The 12,651-nt window shown below is 46.0% G+C and overlaps 1 long non-coding RNA gene across 1 annotated transcript; it reads right to left on the bottom strand.

Moving 5' to 3' along the window:
• Positions 1-7,220: 7,220 nt before the first annotated feature.
• On the bottom strand, positions 7,221-9,741 carry LOC135424983 (uncharacterized). Its single transcript, XR_010435445.1, has 3 exons — positions 9,640-9,741; positions 9,059-9,245; positions 7,221-7,881 (listed from the first exon to the last, which is right to left on the bottom strand). It is a non-coding gene; the product is annotated as an uncharacterized LOC135424983 (long non-coding RNA).
• Positions 9,742-12,651: the final 2,910 nt, after the last annotated feature.

The following is a 12,651-nucleotide window of genomic DNA, read 5'->3' as shown; positions in this document are numbered from 1 at the left end:
CTAATTAGCACCCCAGACACAGTCTCCTGGCTTGCTTCCACTCCTTCCCATTGGCACAGAGCTGGTGTCACTTTAATATTTTCTTGCAACATTCCCTTAAAGACCCATTGGTGTCTTGTTGAGACCGTTTGCAAGAAGGAGAAGGAAAAAAGAAAAGGCATCTAGTGGAAGGTGTCAGATGACAGCAGGAGATATATCATGTGCCTGCCTTTCCCTGACCGACTACTGAGCACTGCTGCAAAAAACAGGTTCTCAAAACCATCCTGTTCTTCACTGTTACAGCTGGAAAAGGCCTCTTAGATCAGGCAGCCCAGGTCCCTGCCTCTCAGGATGACTCCCTGGTGTACACTTTATGCTGCTTTGTCCGGCCTAATTATCCTTCCCTGCTGTTAATGGGATGGAGCACCAAACTCTTCGGACTGCCTCCATCATTCAGGGGTTTTTTTATTGTTCTTCTCTTCCTGGTGGCTTATGTGGTTGAGTTTTGAGACTACAATTTTTCAAGCTCTGACACTTTAAGCCCTTAAAGACAAGAATGTCCTCATGATCTCGCACTTCAGTGCAACATGCAAACTGTAGCTTGAGTTTGGAGATCTTTGTGCATTGATAAAAATAGCAGACCATTTGGAAGAGATTAAATTAAGTGTTAAGGAAAAGATTTTGCTGTTCTGTGGTTTGAATTAGGGATTGGAGTTTCTCCATCTCCACAAGACACAGAAGTTCCTGTGTATGTCTACAAATACAAACATAAGCACACATATACTTGGCTGTGTTGCAGCTGTGCCTCTTTATTTACACACACTGCTGCCTGTACATAGGTGAGCATTCATACAGGATGAACACACTCAGTGCCACAAAGTCTCAGCCTGGCAGGCAGCTTGATTTTTCTCCTCTCATTTCCCTTATGCCCAGCAGCCCAAGGCCAGCAAAAATTCTGTCAGCTGTGGCAAAGCTCTCATGATAATTCCAGACTAAAGTCCTGTGGTGCCCTCCTTGTGCACTGAGTGCCTCTGCCCAGGCTTTATTTTACAAATCTGGCACCTGCCTTTCATTGCCAGACCAATTTCCAAATGGAAGGAGTCTTGTGTCTGCTGTCTTGGGCTGTCTTTTTGTCAGAGTGAGTGAGGATATGAGGTTTTGATGTGTTTCATGAAAATAAGTTGTCAGGTAAAGGAGAAAGTGCTGTTAATGAACCTCAGCCCTTGATTAGCCAGCAGAGCATGCTCATGGATCAGGGATGCAGAAAATGCACCATCTCAGGAAGAGTCAGGAGTGAGTCCAAGAGACAAACACTGGGACCAGACTCCCTTTAGCCCATTTCTCACAGATCCATCCCCAACTTGCTCCCACGAGACTGGCACCTCAGCTCTGTGCTGTCAGGGAACCCCTCTGGCACTCACGGAGAGAAGGGAGGATCTTCATTCCCATCACAGGTCTCAGAGAAGAAAATCTCCCCCTGCCATCCCCATTCTCAGTTTCCAGACACACCTGCTTCTCCCTTGTGCCAGGAAGTTCCCCACTGTCCCCTTTTTGCTCGGCCTCCTTGCTGGCCCACCTGCATCTGCCTCAGCATCTGTGTCAGGGTTCTGCTATAATTGTGGTCTCCTCTGCTCCCACCCCCACTGTCTTTCCAAAATTCCTCGCTTCAGACATTCATGTAAATCTGCTCTGCAGTCACATGGTGCTTCAAATTAAACTTTGAAATGTTTCTTTTTTAGCCTTTTAACTCGTTCCTGTAAAAGGCACATTGCAGAGCAGGGATTTCACTGGATCAGAGAGCCCTGGGGCATGAAAAGCAGGTGGCACTGCCCACGAGAGGGGAGGAGGACACTGCTGTCCATGTTCAGGACTCTCACTCAGGAATCCATGAGTCCTTGACTCATATGTCTGACCTGTAAACCCTGAGCTCTTCCCAGCAGCTGTATCTGCAGTAGCAAAGGCCACTAACAGCCTCACCTCAGAGTGCTCTCTTTGTACCCATAACAGAGCAAAACTTTAATTTCGACTTCTCTCTCTCCTTAAGACCCAGGCAGCTTCTCAAAGTGCAAAACCTCCAGCAAATTGCACTCTTCCTGGGAAAAGGAAACAGAGGAATGACCTCAGTAACAGGCTGACCTCAGTAACAGGCAAAGGAAGGGAAATGCCACTGCTTTACATCCCAGTGCTCTGCTAACACCTCTGAGACCTCCACAGCTGGAACTGCCCAGGGGCAGCTGGACCAGCCAGTGCCTTTCCCTGTGCCATTGCCATCACACTGGTGCCAGGAGGTGCCACTTCCCAGCTGAAGGCACCAGCAAACCTCAAGCTGTTGGCCACCTGTGGCAGACAAGATGTGCTCACAGAGCAGTGGGAAAGGGACAGGCAGCACCCAAGCAGAGCCTCCCAGGCAGCAGCAGGGCTCGCTCTGCCTGCAGGGCTGCTTGTCCCAGCTCTCCTGGCTGGGCCTCCTCCATCCCTGGCTGAGGCAGCAGGAACTGTGTGCTGAGTCTGCTTCAGCTGGGAATTACACTTTGCATATCTTACATCTATCAGTGTAAAAATAGGATGTATGAATAAAGGGTGTTAAAATTGCCACCTCAGTCTGATTTCTCATGCTCTGTAATATAACATATGGCAGTGACTGAGCTCCAAGGGAGAACTTGGGAAGCAAGCAGAGACAAATAAGTTGTTTAACCATTTCGGCGCCCTGGGCACGCTCTGCAGTTCTGCAGGAAATGTTGGTGTGGGCTGAGAGAGGAGGATGCACCAGAGTAAATGTGGGCAGCACTGTCAGCCTCATCTGCACGTCAGGCACGAGGTGGGAGCAGTGCTCTGACCCCAGCAGCTGAGCTGCAAGGACCAGGCTAATTGGAGAGCACCAGAATGCAGAGTCACCTAATTCACCTCCCTTCAGAGGCTGCTTTAGCAGCCGAGAGCTGCCCCCCCAGAGTGCAGAGGGTCTCAGTGAGCCTGTCTGCACATGGCCTGTGGCACTGAGAGGGTTAACAGGAGCAGTTGGGCCACCAGCTTTGCAATAATGAATCTCATCAGAAAGGGGTTAGGACAAGGCAAACGCTGCTGCTGTTCGAATTGCAGCTGCAAATTTGAGATGACACTGTCACAATCCTTCCTGCAGGGAGCAAACAGTGGCAAGAAGGTATCTGGGTGTGCAGAGGGAGTCTGTCAGGAGGGGGTCTGGGCCAGGAGGGCCCTTTTTTTCCAGCTGGACCAGTTGCAATCACTGAGTTTTACAGGAAGTTCTTCAAAGCTGCTTAAATGCAAAGATGTAAGAAAAAGAGGAGAGGGCATAGAACCACAGAATCATTTAGGTTGGAAAAGACCTTTAAGATCATCACATCCAACCTTTGACCCATCATCACTTTGACAACTAAACTAGAGCACTGAGTGCCACATCCTGGACATTTCCTGGACACCTCTAGGGATGGTGAACTCCATCACCTCCCTGGGCAGCCCCTTCCAATGCCTGACAACCCCTTCAGTGAAGAAATTCCTCCTGATGTCCAACCTGAACCTCCCCTGGCACAGCTTGAGGCTGTTTCCTCTTGTCCTGTCACTGGTTGTTTGGGAGAAGAGGATGACCCTCACCTGACTACAACCTCCTTTCAGGTAATTGTAGACAGCAAGAAGGTCTCCCCTGAAATTTTAAGACCAAGAATGAAACCCAGGCCGTGGCAGTGAGAGTGCCAAATCCTGACCACTGGGCATAGTTTGTCAGGTGCAATCAAATCCATAGGGTCAGGACCATTAATCTTAAAGTACTGTTTGATGGAAAACATTTCAATTTCAAACAATTACAATGCCACAGTGGCCCCCCAGCCCTGAGCTGGATCATCCTTTGGGTGCTGCAAGGAAGGGAAGAGCACTGCTGATACTGTGCTCCACATGAAAATGGGTTTGGCTGCAGGTTGTGGTCATCCAGCAGTGGAGATGGGCAGGACATTGGGCAAAGCTGGGATCCTGCACATGAGCAACCAGGGGTGCACAAAGGGTCTGACTGCTGTTCATGGGGGTTCTGTCAAACTGAGGAAGGGTGGAGAGAAGACCCGTGTGCAGTCCACTTCAGTGCTTGGCCCTTGCCTGTGTGAATGAGATTGTTTGTGTAACAGATTGGAAAAAAAAAAAAAAAGAAGAGGGGGCTGGGGACTTTGGCCCAGCACCACGTTCCAGCACACTGGCTTATGGGCTCTTTAATTTCTTTTCTTTTTTTTTTTCCCCCCTGTTTGAGTTTTGCCTTGTCAGGTTTAATCGGTAGTGTTTGTAATTCAGGTAGCAAATTGATTTTTGAAAGTACTCTGTCCCTATTCAGTCCACGTTACCGTGGATCCTGCATTAATTATGCACTGATATTGATGTTTTTGTCAGACAAGGTCTAGTGTCACTATATTCAGAACTTGCTTCTTCCTTGTTAAAAATGTCTCAGAATGTGGCCTTGGGAAAGATACTGCGTGTCACTCTCAGGATCAAAGATAACCCAGCAAGGCAATACTCTATTAGTACTGAAATTCATGTACCTTTTCTCCCTGCCCTTCCATCTTTCTTAGAAGGAGCACGGCAAAGGTTGGTGAAGAGAGAGAGGGACTGGAGGATCCTCCAAGGAGAATTGAGCTGTCAGCACTGCTTAAGCTAATAGGAAGGGACAACAGTTTTAGGATGCACATTGTAAATGGAGACAAATAAAAGCAGTGGTTCACACTTCATGGTCTGTGTCGCTGCGTCCTGGCTGCAAAGCCACCTTCTGTTGGGTTTGGGAGACATCGGGATTCCCGTCCAAGGGGCATCACAGGGAAGAACAAGGCAACGTTCTTGGAAACCATCTGGGATTTGGTGTGCATCACAAACTCAGTCAACAATCTGATGTCCTTGTGGGGGATAAAAAAAAAAAAAAAAAGGGTGGGGGGGAGCCATATCTCATTTTGGAATAGCATTAACAAGAGTGTCATCTGAAAGGCACAGGAGGTAATTATTCCGCTCTATTTGCTACTGGTCAGATCTCAGCTGGAATATTGTGCACACTTCTGGGCACCAACCCACAAGAAGGATGTAGACAAGCTGGAATGAGTCCAGAAGAGAACAACAAGAATGATTAGATGTTTTGAAAATGTGATTTAAGAAAGACTGAAAGAATCGGGTTTGTTCAGTCCAAGAATGAGAAGACTAAATGGGGAACATGATAACAGTATTTCAATTTATAAGGGGTCATTGGAAAGAAGATGTTGTTCAATTTTACGTACTGGGGAAGAATAATAACAAATCAAATTAATTTCAGATGTGGGAAAAATGCTACAATTTTGAAGACAGTGAAGTAATCAAGCAAATACATGAGAAGGTCTAAAAGGTTTTTGAGCATCAGATGAACAAACACCCACCATGCAAACCCATCATACACCTAAAACTGCCTCCATCAAATGGGGGAAAAAAAAAAGGATTAATTTGTCTACATTCTCCCACCCCACGTTTCTCAGGTACCATAATTTGATTTTTTTGGTTAGTTTGACATATTCTGGTGGGATTCTCAAAATCATTTCAGGACAGATGCGTTCGTTGCTCTCAGATGTCATTTGCACAGTGTGAGGACCACCTTGTACAACCCACTCATTAGTCACTGATCCCTCAGCTCTGGGTTGGGTTCAGAGAATAGGTTCAGACATAAAGGTTAGTATTTAAACCATGTTTTTGTCAACTGTTCAGAGTTCCAGGTCTTCAAAACTGGGATAAACCTGGTTTGTAGGTGACAGGGCAAAGCAGTGCCAAGAGACCCATATTTATTACTTATTAGAGATGGAATCTTGTTGCGCTTTGTATCTGCTGAAGTAGCCATAAAATCCCAGTTTAATAACCATGTACCTGTATAATAAACACATTTATAAAGCCTCCTCTGGAAGCTAGGGACTTGTGGAATATTTTGAAACACTTAGACCTGCATTTCCCAAGGAGCTCAGGCACCTGCCTCAGCATCCCCCCTGGAGACCCTCAGTGCTGGTGTGGGCCCTCCTGTCAATGAAATCTCATTAGCACCACTTTGCCAAATTAAACGGATTAAAGCTGGGAAGCAGCTGGAGCACAGAGCAGTCACATTGACTGTTGCCTTAGGTTAGGCTGAAATTAGCTGGCTTCAGGCTCCCTGTTGCATTTGACATTGCCCACAGTAGCCAAGCAGAGCAGTGGCTTTGCTTCTGCTTCAGAGTAAATTGCTGTGTCTGGGTGATGGAGCCACTTCAGGGCAAGGGAACTCACCTGCTGATTTTCACGCAGAGCAAACAAACAAACAAACAAACAAACCAAAAAAGAGTAGGTGCCTTTTAACAGGGATCTTGAATATTTTTTCCGTGGCAAGCAAAAAGCTTCTCACTCCTGGAGAGGTTTTTTCATCAGGGCTATTAAATGATTCACAATTTCACATGCATGCTCCTCCAGGCTGGGATTTTCATCCTGTGTGCAGCAACATTACTGCTTTGCTTGGCTAGAAATTTATATCAAGTATTCCCATCAAAGCTTGGTCTCTCCTGGCCAGCTCAGCTGTTCCAGGTGAGAAGTATTAAAACTTTAATGTTTGAAGGACTCCAGAGGCTGAATTACTCAGAATAAATAAACATTCTTTTTCGTGAGGTTGTGGATTTGGGCTGATAAATAGCAAACACTCTTTTGCCATGTCTGTGGAGCATTCCAAACTGTGATACAAAGCTGAGGACAGAAGAGTGGGAAGGGAGAGGAGAAAGTAAAGGGGAAGTGAGCAATAGCTCCATTAATTCATCTGAGCAAAGGACAGGAAAAGAAAATGGAGCCTTTAGAATTAGCACAAAGGCTCAAAGAGACATGTTCAGATGGCCTAAATTCTACCTAAATCTTTAAGTCCCTAAGCTGAATGTTTCCTTATTGACTAGGGATAAATGAAGGTCTAAAACCAGCCAATATGGAAGTCATAAAGGCTTAGATGGAATTTAGGCCATGTAAATATATACAAAAATCTTCATAAATGTGGCCTTGGTGCCATGGGGACACCCCATCACCTTTTGGCTCTAGGAGGCTGTGAGCCCTTGTCATGTCTTTGAAAAGAGCTTGTTGTGAACACTACAAGAGATAAAACATCAACCTTCTGTCTCATGCAACATTCTCTGGAACAGGAAAAGATGTTGGTCTTGAGTGTTTATGCCCATCATTTCTCTAACAAGCTCCAAGTCCAGAGACCTGGTCTGGTTTGAACTTGGGTATCCTCAGCCTTTAGATTCACATGTGATTCAGAGTTAAGAATTCCCACTTGAGAAATTTGAATTTGGATGCAAACTTCTACAAGTCACTCCCATCTGGAAGTCCTGGGTGGTTCCATTTCCTCCTTAACTTTATTCTGGGGGCATTTTTGGGGATTATTCTATTTCATTCACACAGATGCTTCTACAGTGCTGTTTGTATCTTTTGAACTCCCCAGTTTCCCAGTTGTCCTCCAGCAAATAACCCCTCCATTACTGACAATGATCCCTCACCTTCTCAACATGGGCAAGGTGGAAGGTTGTAACTGAAGTGAGACATTTTATGTATGAGAGGAACAGGTGAAAAACTGGGCACACTCTTGTCTATCAAGGTTTCAAAAGTCTCTTCTGGGGCCTGAATTTTACCCAGCCCTTCCCTGAGCTCTGCAGAAAGAGCCCAGCCTGCAGTAAATAATTTCTCTCTGGAAGCACAGGGATCACAGACTGACCCTCAGTAAGAAATCATCAGTGAGCTGCTTTCCAGCTTTCCTCTGTTGCATCAGGGAATAAGGAGAGAGAAAATGTTCCTGAATTAATACAAACAAAGACACCCCTCTTCCCCTGGGGACATCTTCATCGTTTCCTATTGACTGGAGTTTGCAGACAAAGAGTGGGAAATTGAATTCAAGAGTCCACACTGCAAAACAAGGGCAGGGAAGTTGTGTTAGGGGAGCATTAAGAGATAAATCTTTCCTTTTTTTTATTATTTTTTTTTTTAACGTGGCATCTTTCCCTTCAAACCACTCCTAATCCCTTGACTTTCTGTTCATGAATAGATTGAATTTTTCACTATGACATTGCCTAAAGACAATGAGCGATTTCACAACAAATGATTTATGTACTGGAATCTGGAGAGATTTTTGCTCATAAGAACACTCCAGCCATTTATCTTGATCTCCTGATATATCAGAGCCACAGCTGTACGTCTCTAAATTAACTGTAGATTAAACAATTCAAGCCAGTTGAAAAGTGTAAATGCGAGAGAAAAGCTCAAAGAAGAAGTTCAATCAATTTCCATGATTGGATTCTTATCAAGACAAAAATGTGAGCAGCTTCCATTGGCCATTTCGAGATAAACAAGCCAGGAGGTAAATAGACTCCAGGCATCTGTGAAGTTATATCATGTGTGCAAGGGAGTAGCTTTAAATAAAGCAAACAAGCTCGAGTTTCCACCGGGGCAGGCGTCTGTGGTGCTGAGTAAAGTTAGTTTGTAAAATGTTTGGGGGGGATTTTTCCTTTTTTTTTTTTTTTTGCCTTGACAATTGCTGGAAGATAGAAAAAGGGAATGACTGCAGCAATTCAGAAGCATGAAACATAAAACAAGGAATCAGAAGAGGAACAAAAATGGGAGCACTGCACAAGAGAGGAAGCACTCTACAGCACACTCCAACTCCTTGGGAAAAGAGAAGGGGGGGAAAAAGGCTTGTTTCTGCAGATCTTCAAACAAGCTTTCTTGGCATCCAGAGGCAAAGTGAATGTGCAGCTCAGCTCAATTTGTCTTTTTAGCTCAAGCCTTGTCTATGTTCAACTTTTTTCACTCGTTTGCATTCAATGTGCAGCAAATGCACCCACACTCACAGGTCCAGAGCCCTTAATTCTGGTTACACCCATGTGAACCCACATTAATGCCATTAGTTTGGTTTCCTTCTGGCAGCAGAATATCAACACAATCCCTGCCTTGCCAGTCACTGCTGCTTTTATTAAGGTGTTGTCTAGACACAGGGCAAGGCAGGGAAGGCTCGACACAATAAATGCATCTGAGCTGCTCTCAGCCTTTCAGCTTTGTGAACTTTTTTACCTTATTAAAGTCTTACCAAAGCATCAGGAGAGACGTGGCCTCTGCTCGATTCAGATGCACAAAGCCATGCTCTTAAAAGCAGGAGTTTGCCAAGGAGGGAGTGCAGTGACTAATTTCTCTTTGCCTTGGTGCACGAGGGCTGCAGCCTGATCTGGCTCAATCAAGTTCAGCTAATTTGGAAATGATGAGTAAGATGGAGCAAGCTGCAAGACAGTGCAAGCAGGTCCCAAAGTGGGAATTAAGGTACATAACTAATAGAGGCATGTAATCCATACCAATATGGTGTGAAGGTTGAAAGGGATTCAGACACCAAGCACAGAGGAAACAGATCTGGAAGAAGACTGCAAGGCAGAAAAAAAGTCTGCCTTTTATGCCACATTTCTCTCCTGCTTCCTGCCTTTAAAGTCACTGGGGTTTTGCACACAATTTCTACATCCCTCCGGGAGATGAGTGAGCATCAGAGAGCCAGAGTTTCTCTCTGTGCACGCTGGTTAGTGGGAAAGTACACCAGTGCCCTCCACAGGAGAGCTCCACATGGCAGGGACGTGGGGTCATGGGGTCAGCTGGGCGACACCACAATATCCCAAATTATTTTACTAGGGTGGCATTTTCGATGATCCGGTGAAACCGAATCTTTTCTCGCCGGCGCCGGCAAGGAGCAACCGCAGCGTCACGGGTGGAGCTCTCCTTGGTCCTGAATTCTACCCGGTTCAGCTGCAAGCGGCTGTGACGCACAGCAAAGGGGCAACCAGGGCAACATAAATGTTCAGCGCTTTCTCCATTGGGAAATATGCACCCCAGCTTATATATTGATTGCTCCACCTCTGCCCAGGAAAACCCCCCAGCACTGCCAGCTCCTGAAGGAGTTTGGCAAGTAAAAGTTCCTGAGAATAGTGGAGAGAGAAATGAGTATGGAGTTTAGCAAGCCACCAAAAGGAAGGTGACATCCAACCGGGAGATATTATCCCTTCCCTTCCCTAGTGCCATTCTCATTTATCGGCATGGAGAGGCCAGAGGAGTACAGACCTCTTGGTAGCCAGCACTGAAACCTTCAGGGCCATAAAGCCATGTAAGATGGTGCTGGGGTGTGAACCAAGGTACTTGATTTGTCAAGAAGCAATGAGCTTGTTCAACACTGGGACAGGCAGGTACAATACTGCCCTAAACACTTGCACTTCTCAGGCTGAGTATTTCCCACTCCAGAATGTAGAAGTCTGGCAACACCAGGCAGAGACACCCAGAAATGCCAGCAGATACCCAGCAATGCCCCCTTGGCCTCAGTTGGTTCCTCTCACCTACGGTCTGTGCTCCTGAGCTCAGGCTGGAGGCCACAGAGACAAATGGCTGAAACACATCACCTGTGAGAAGGCAAAGCAGAAAAGCTGGATTTATAACTTCAGTCTAGTTATCTTCCTGCTATATGTGTGGCTTTCAGGGAGTGAGATGGCCTTCATTTGGTCCCACATTAAACCTTAGCTAAGCCATGGTGAGATGCCTCCCAGCTGGAGAACTCTTCCCTGCCCTGGCAGTAACGAGCAGAGCCAGGGCACTTGGGCTGATCAGGGGTTTTATTCGTATGCCAGGGCTGAACACGCTGTCACCACACTGGCTGAGTCAAATGGGCTCTGCCTGGCTGATGGCAGCAGCGTGGGACAGACCAGGCATAAGGTCTCAATCATGCCACTGTTGATTTGGGTTGTTACTGTGAGCCCAGGGAGCTGCTGACTCACAGGCAAAAGCGGGATCTGCCTGCCCGAGTGCAAAGATACTGAGGGAATTGAGAGGTTTCTGGGCACAGTAAAAGGCAGAAAGGAACATCCCTGTCTAGCAGAAGGATTTTCTAGGCATCTAAGGTTTTCAAGTAGCATCAAACTAACAGCACCGCAGAAAGAACAGCAGCAACAAAGAAGAGTTTATTTAAGCATCAGCAAAATACACAGTGCTGAGGTTCTGGAAATGTTTCCCTGAAGTTCCTTCTCTTGTAATCTGCAAAACATTATTGCAATTGTCACATTTATTTAAGAAAACACCAGGTTCTGTTTACACTTTAAAATATGCAGCTTTTTTTGCCTTTTTTTTTTTTAACAAAAAAAAAGGTTGTATGCCCCAGGAGTCTGACTAACACAAATGGAAATAGCATGAACCTTGCCCATTAGCAAGAGGGTTTACTGCAAACACAAGCAGCATGTTACAGGAGCTTCAAGGAATTCTGTTCTCAGGCTTATACTGAGGAGGAGGAGGAAGGCAGAGATTATATGCAGGATGAAAGTTTAGCTCAGAAAAGAGTGAACTCAGGTGAAGCTGAGCCAGGCTGATGGATAAGACCTGATAGCAGCAGAACAGCAAACTCCACTCACAGGCTGTGCTGTGTTTTGCCTTATGGTGACTTGATTTAATAGGATGGTTTACAGTTTCTCTGAGAGCAGCCCAGAGCCTGGCCCAGAAGGGAAAAAATAAAATGAAACAAGGGAAAACCTAGTTTTATCTTTTTTTTTCCTTTGTGCCAGTAAATACAATCCAAGCCAAGACCATAACAGGATCTAGTTGGAAGCTGTGCAGTGCTTCTCCAAGGAGCATCCCACAGATTCTGTGGTATTTCCACTGCTGTCCTGGCCATGGATTAGGATATAACCTGTGGGGCAGTTCTGGGGCTGCACCAGGACCAGGTGGGATAACTGTGGTACCCCATGGGACTGAAAAAATCTCCTATTCACCCTCTTATTCTCGGAGTTTATATAAAACAATAAGCAGCTCAGGGGAAATCTTAGCATTGTGTTTAATTGAATTTTTTGGGTCGTATCCTGCTCTAGCCCTGCTGGTGTATTTTTCTGCAAGAAGAGGGATCAGCACTGCACCCCTCATGCAGTGGGGCTGATCTGGGGGTTTCAGAGCCCATAATCAGCCCCTGCCCCCTCAGCAGACCTGGATGCTTCCCCCAGCCCAGGGGGGATGGTTCCTGGCACAGCTCTGAGCAAGGGCTCCCCACCTGCCAGGGAGCACCTTGGCCAGGAGGTCACCCCTGGGGATGACATGGGGCCCATCTCCCCTCAGCTTTCCAGACCCTGTCACAGTGAATATGCTTTTGGTTGATGCCAGGCTTCGCTGAGCAGCCATGCCAGGGGAGCAGGAATGGACTTCAAGGCACCTTCAGGCTGGATGCATCTCCTCTCCCCAGGAATTCATTTATGGAATAAGCAGAGGCCTCTTTCGAGGCCTGTGTTCCACTAAGTGAATATATAATGATGCAGTCCATACATTTATACATCATCCCCTGCAAACAGGGCCCTATTTAGGACAAGATCAGACTATGCTTCTCCCGGCAGGGGTTGCATTAGCAATTCATTTCATAGTATAAAAGGAGCGTACGGAGACAATCATCCATAGCCTGAATAAAACACTGGAGGAGAAGCCAGGGACCAAGGGAGGAAAAAGATGATTTCTTTGAAAGGAAAGTAGAAATATAAAAATAAACTAAAAAAAGAAAAAATACAGCTCCTGGAAAAGCAACCCGAGATAGGAAATCCAACCTGTTTATTATTCTGTATTGATGAAAGGAGAAGAAAAGGGGGAATAAAGAATATAGTTTGATGAAAATAGGACTAGTGAACT

Source organism: Pseudopipra pipra, chromosome 20 (assembly GCF_036250125.1).
Source record: "Pseudopipra pipra isolate bDixPip1 chromosome 20, bDixPip1.hap1, whole genome shotgun sequence".
Taxonomy (NCBI): Eukaryota; Metazoa; Chordata; class Aves; order Passeriformes; family Pipridae; genus Pseudopipra; species Pseudopipra pipra.
The sequence above is the reverse complement of the archived record's forward strand: the minus strand, read 5'-3'. Positions and strand labels throughout refer to the sequence as shown.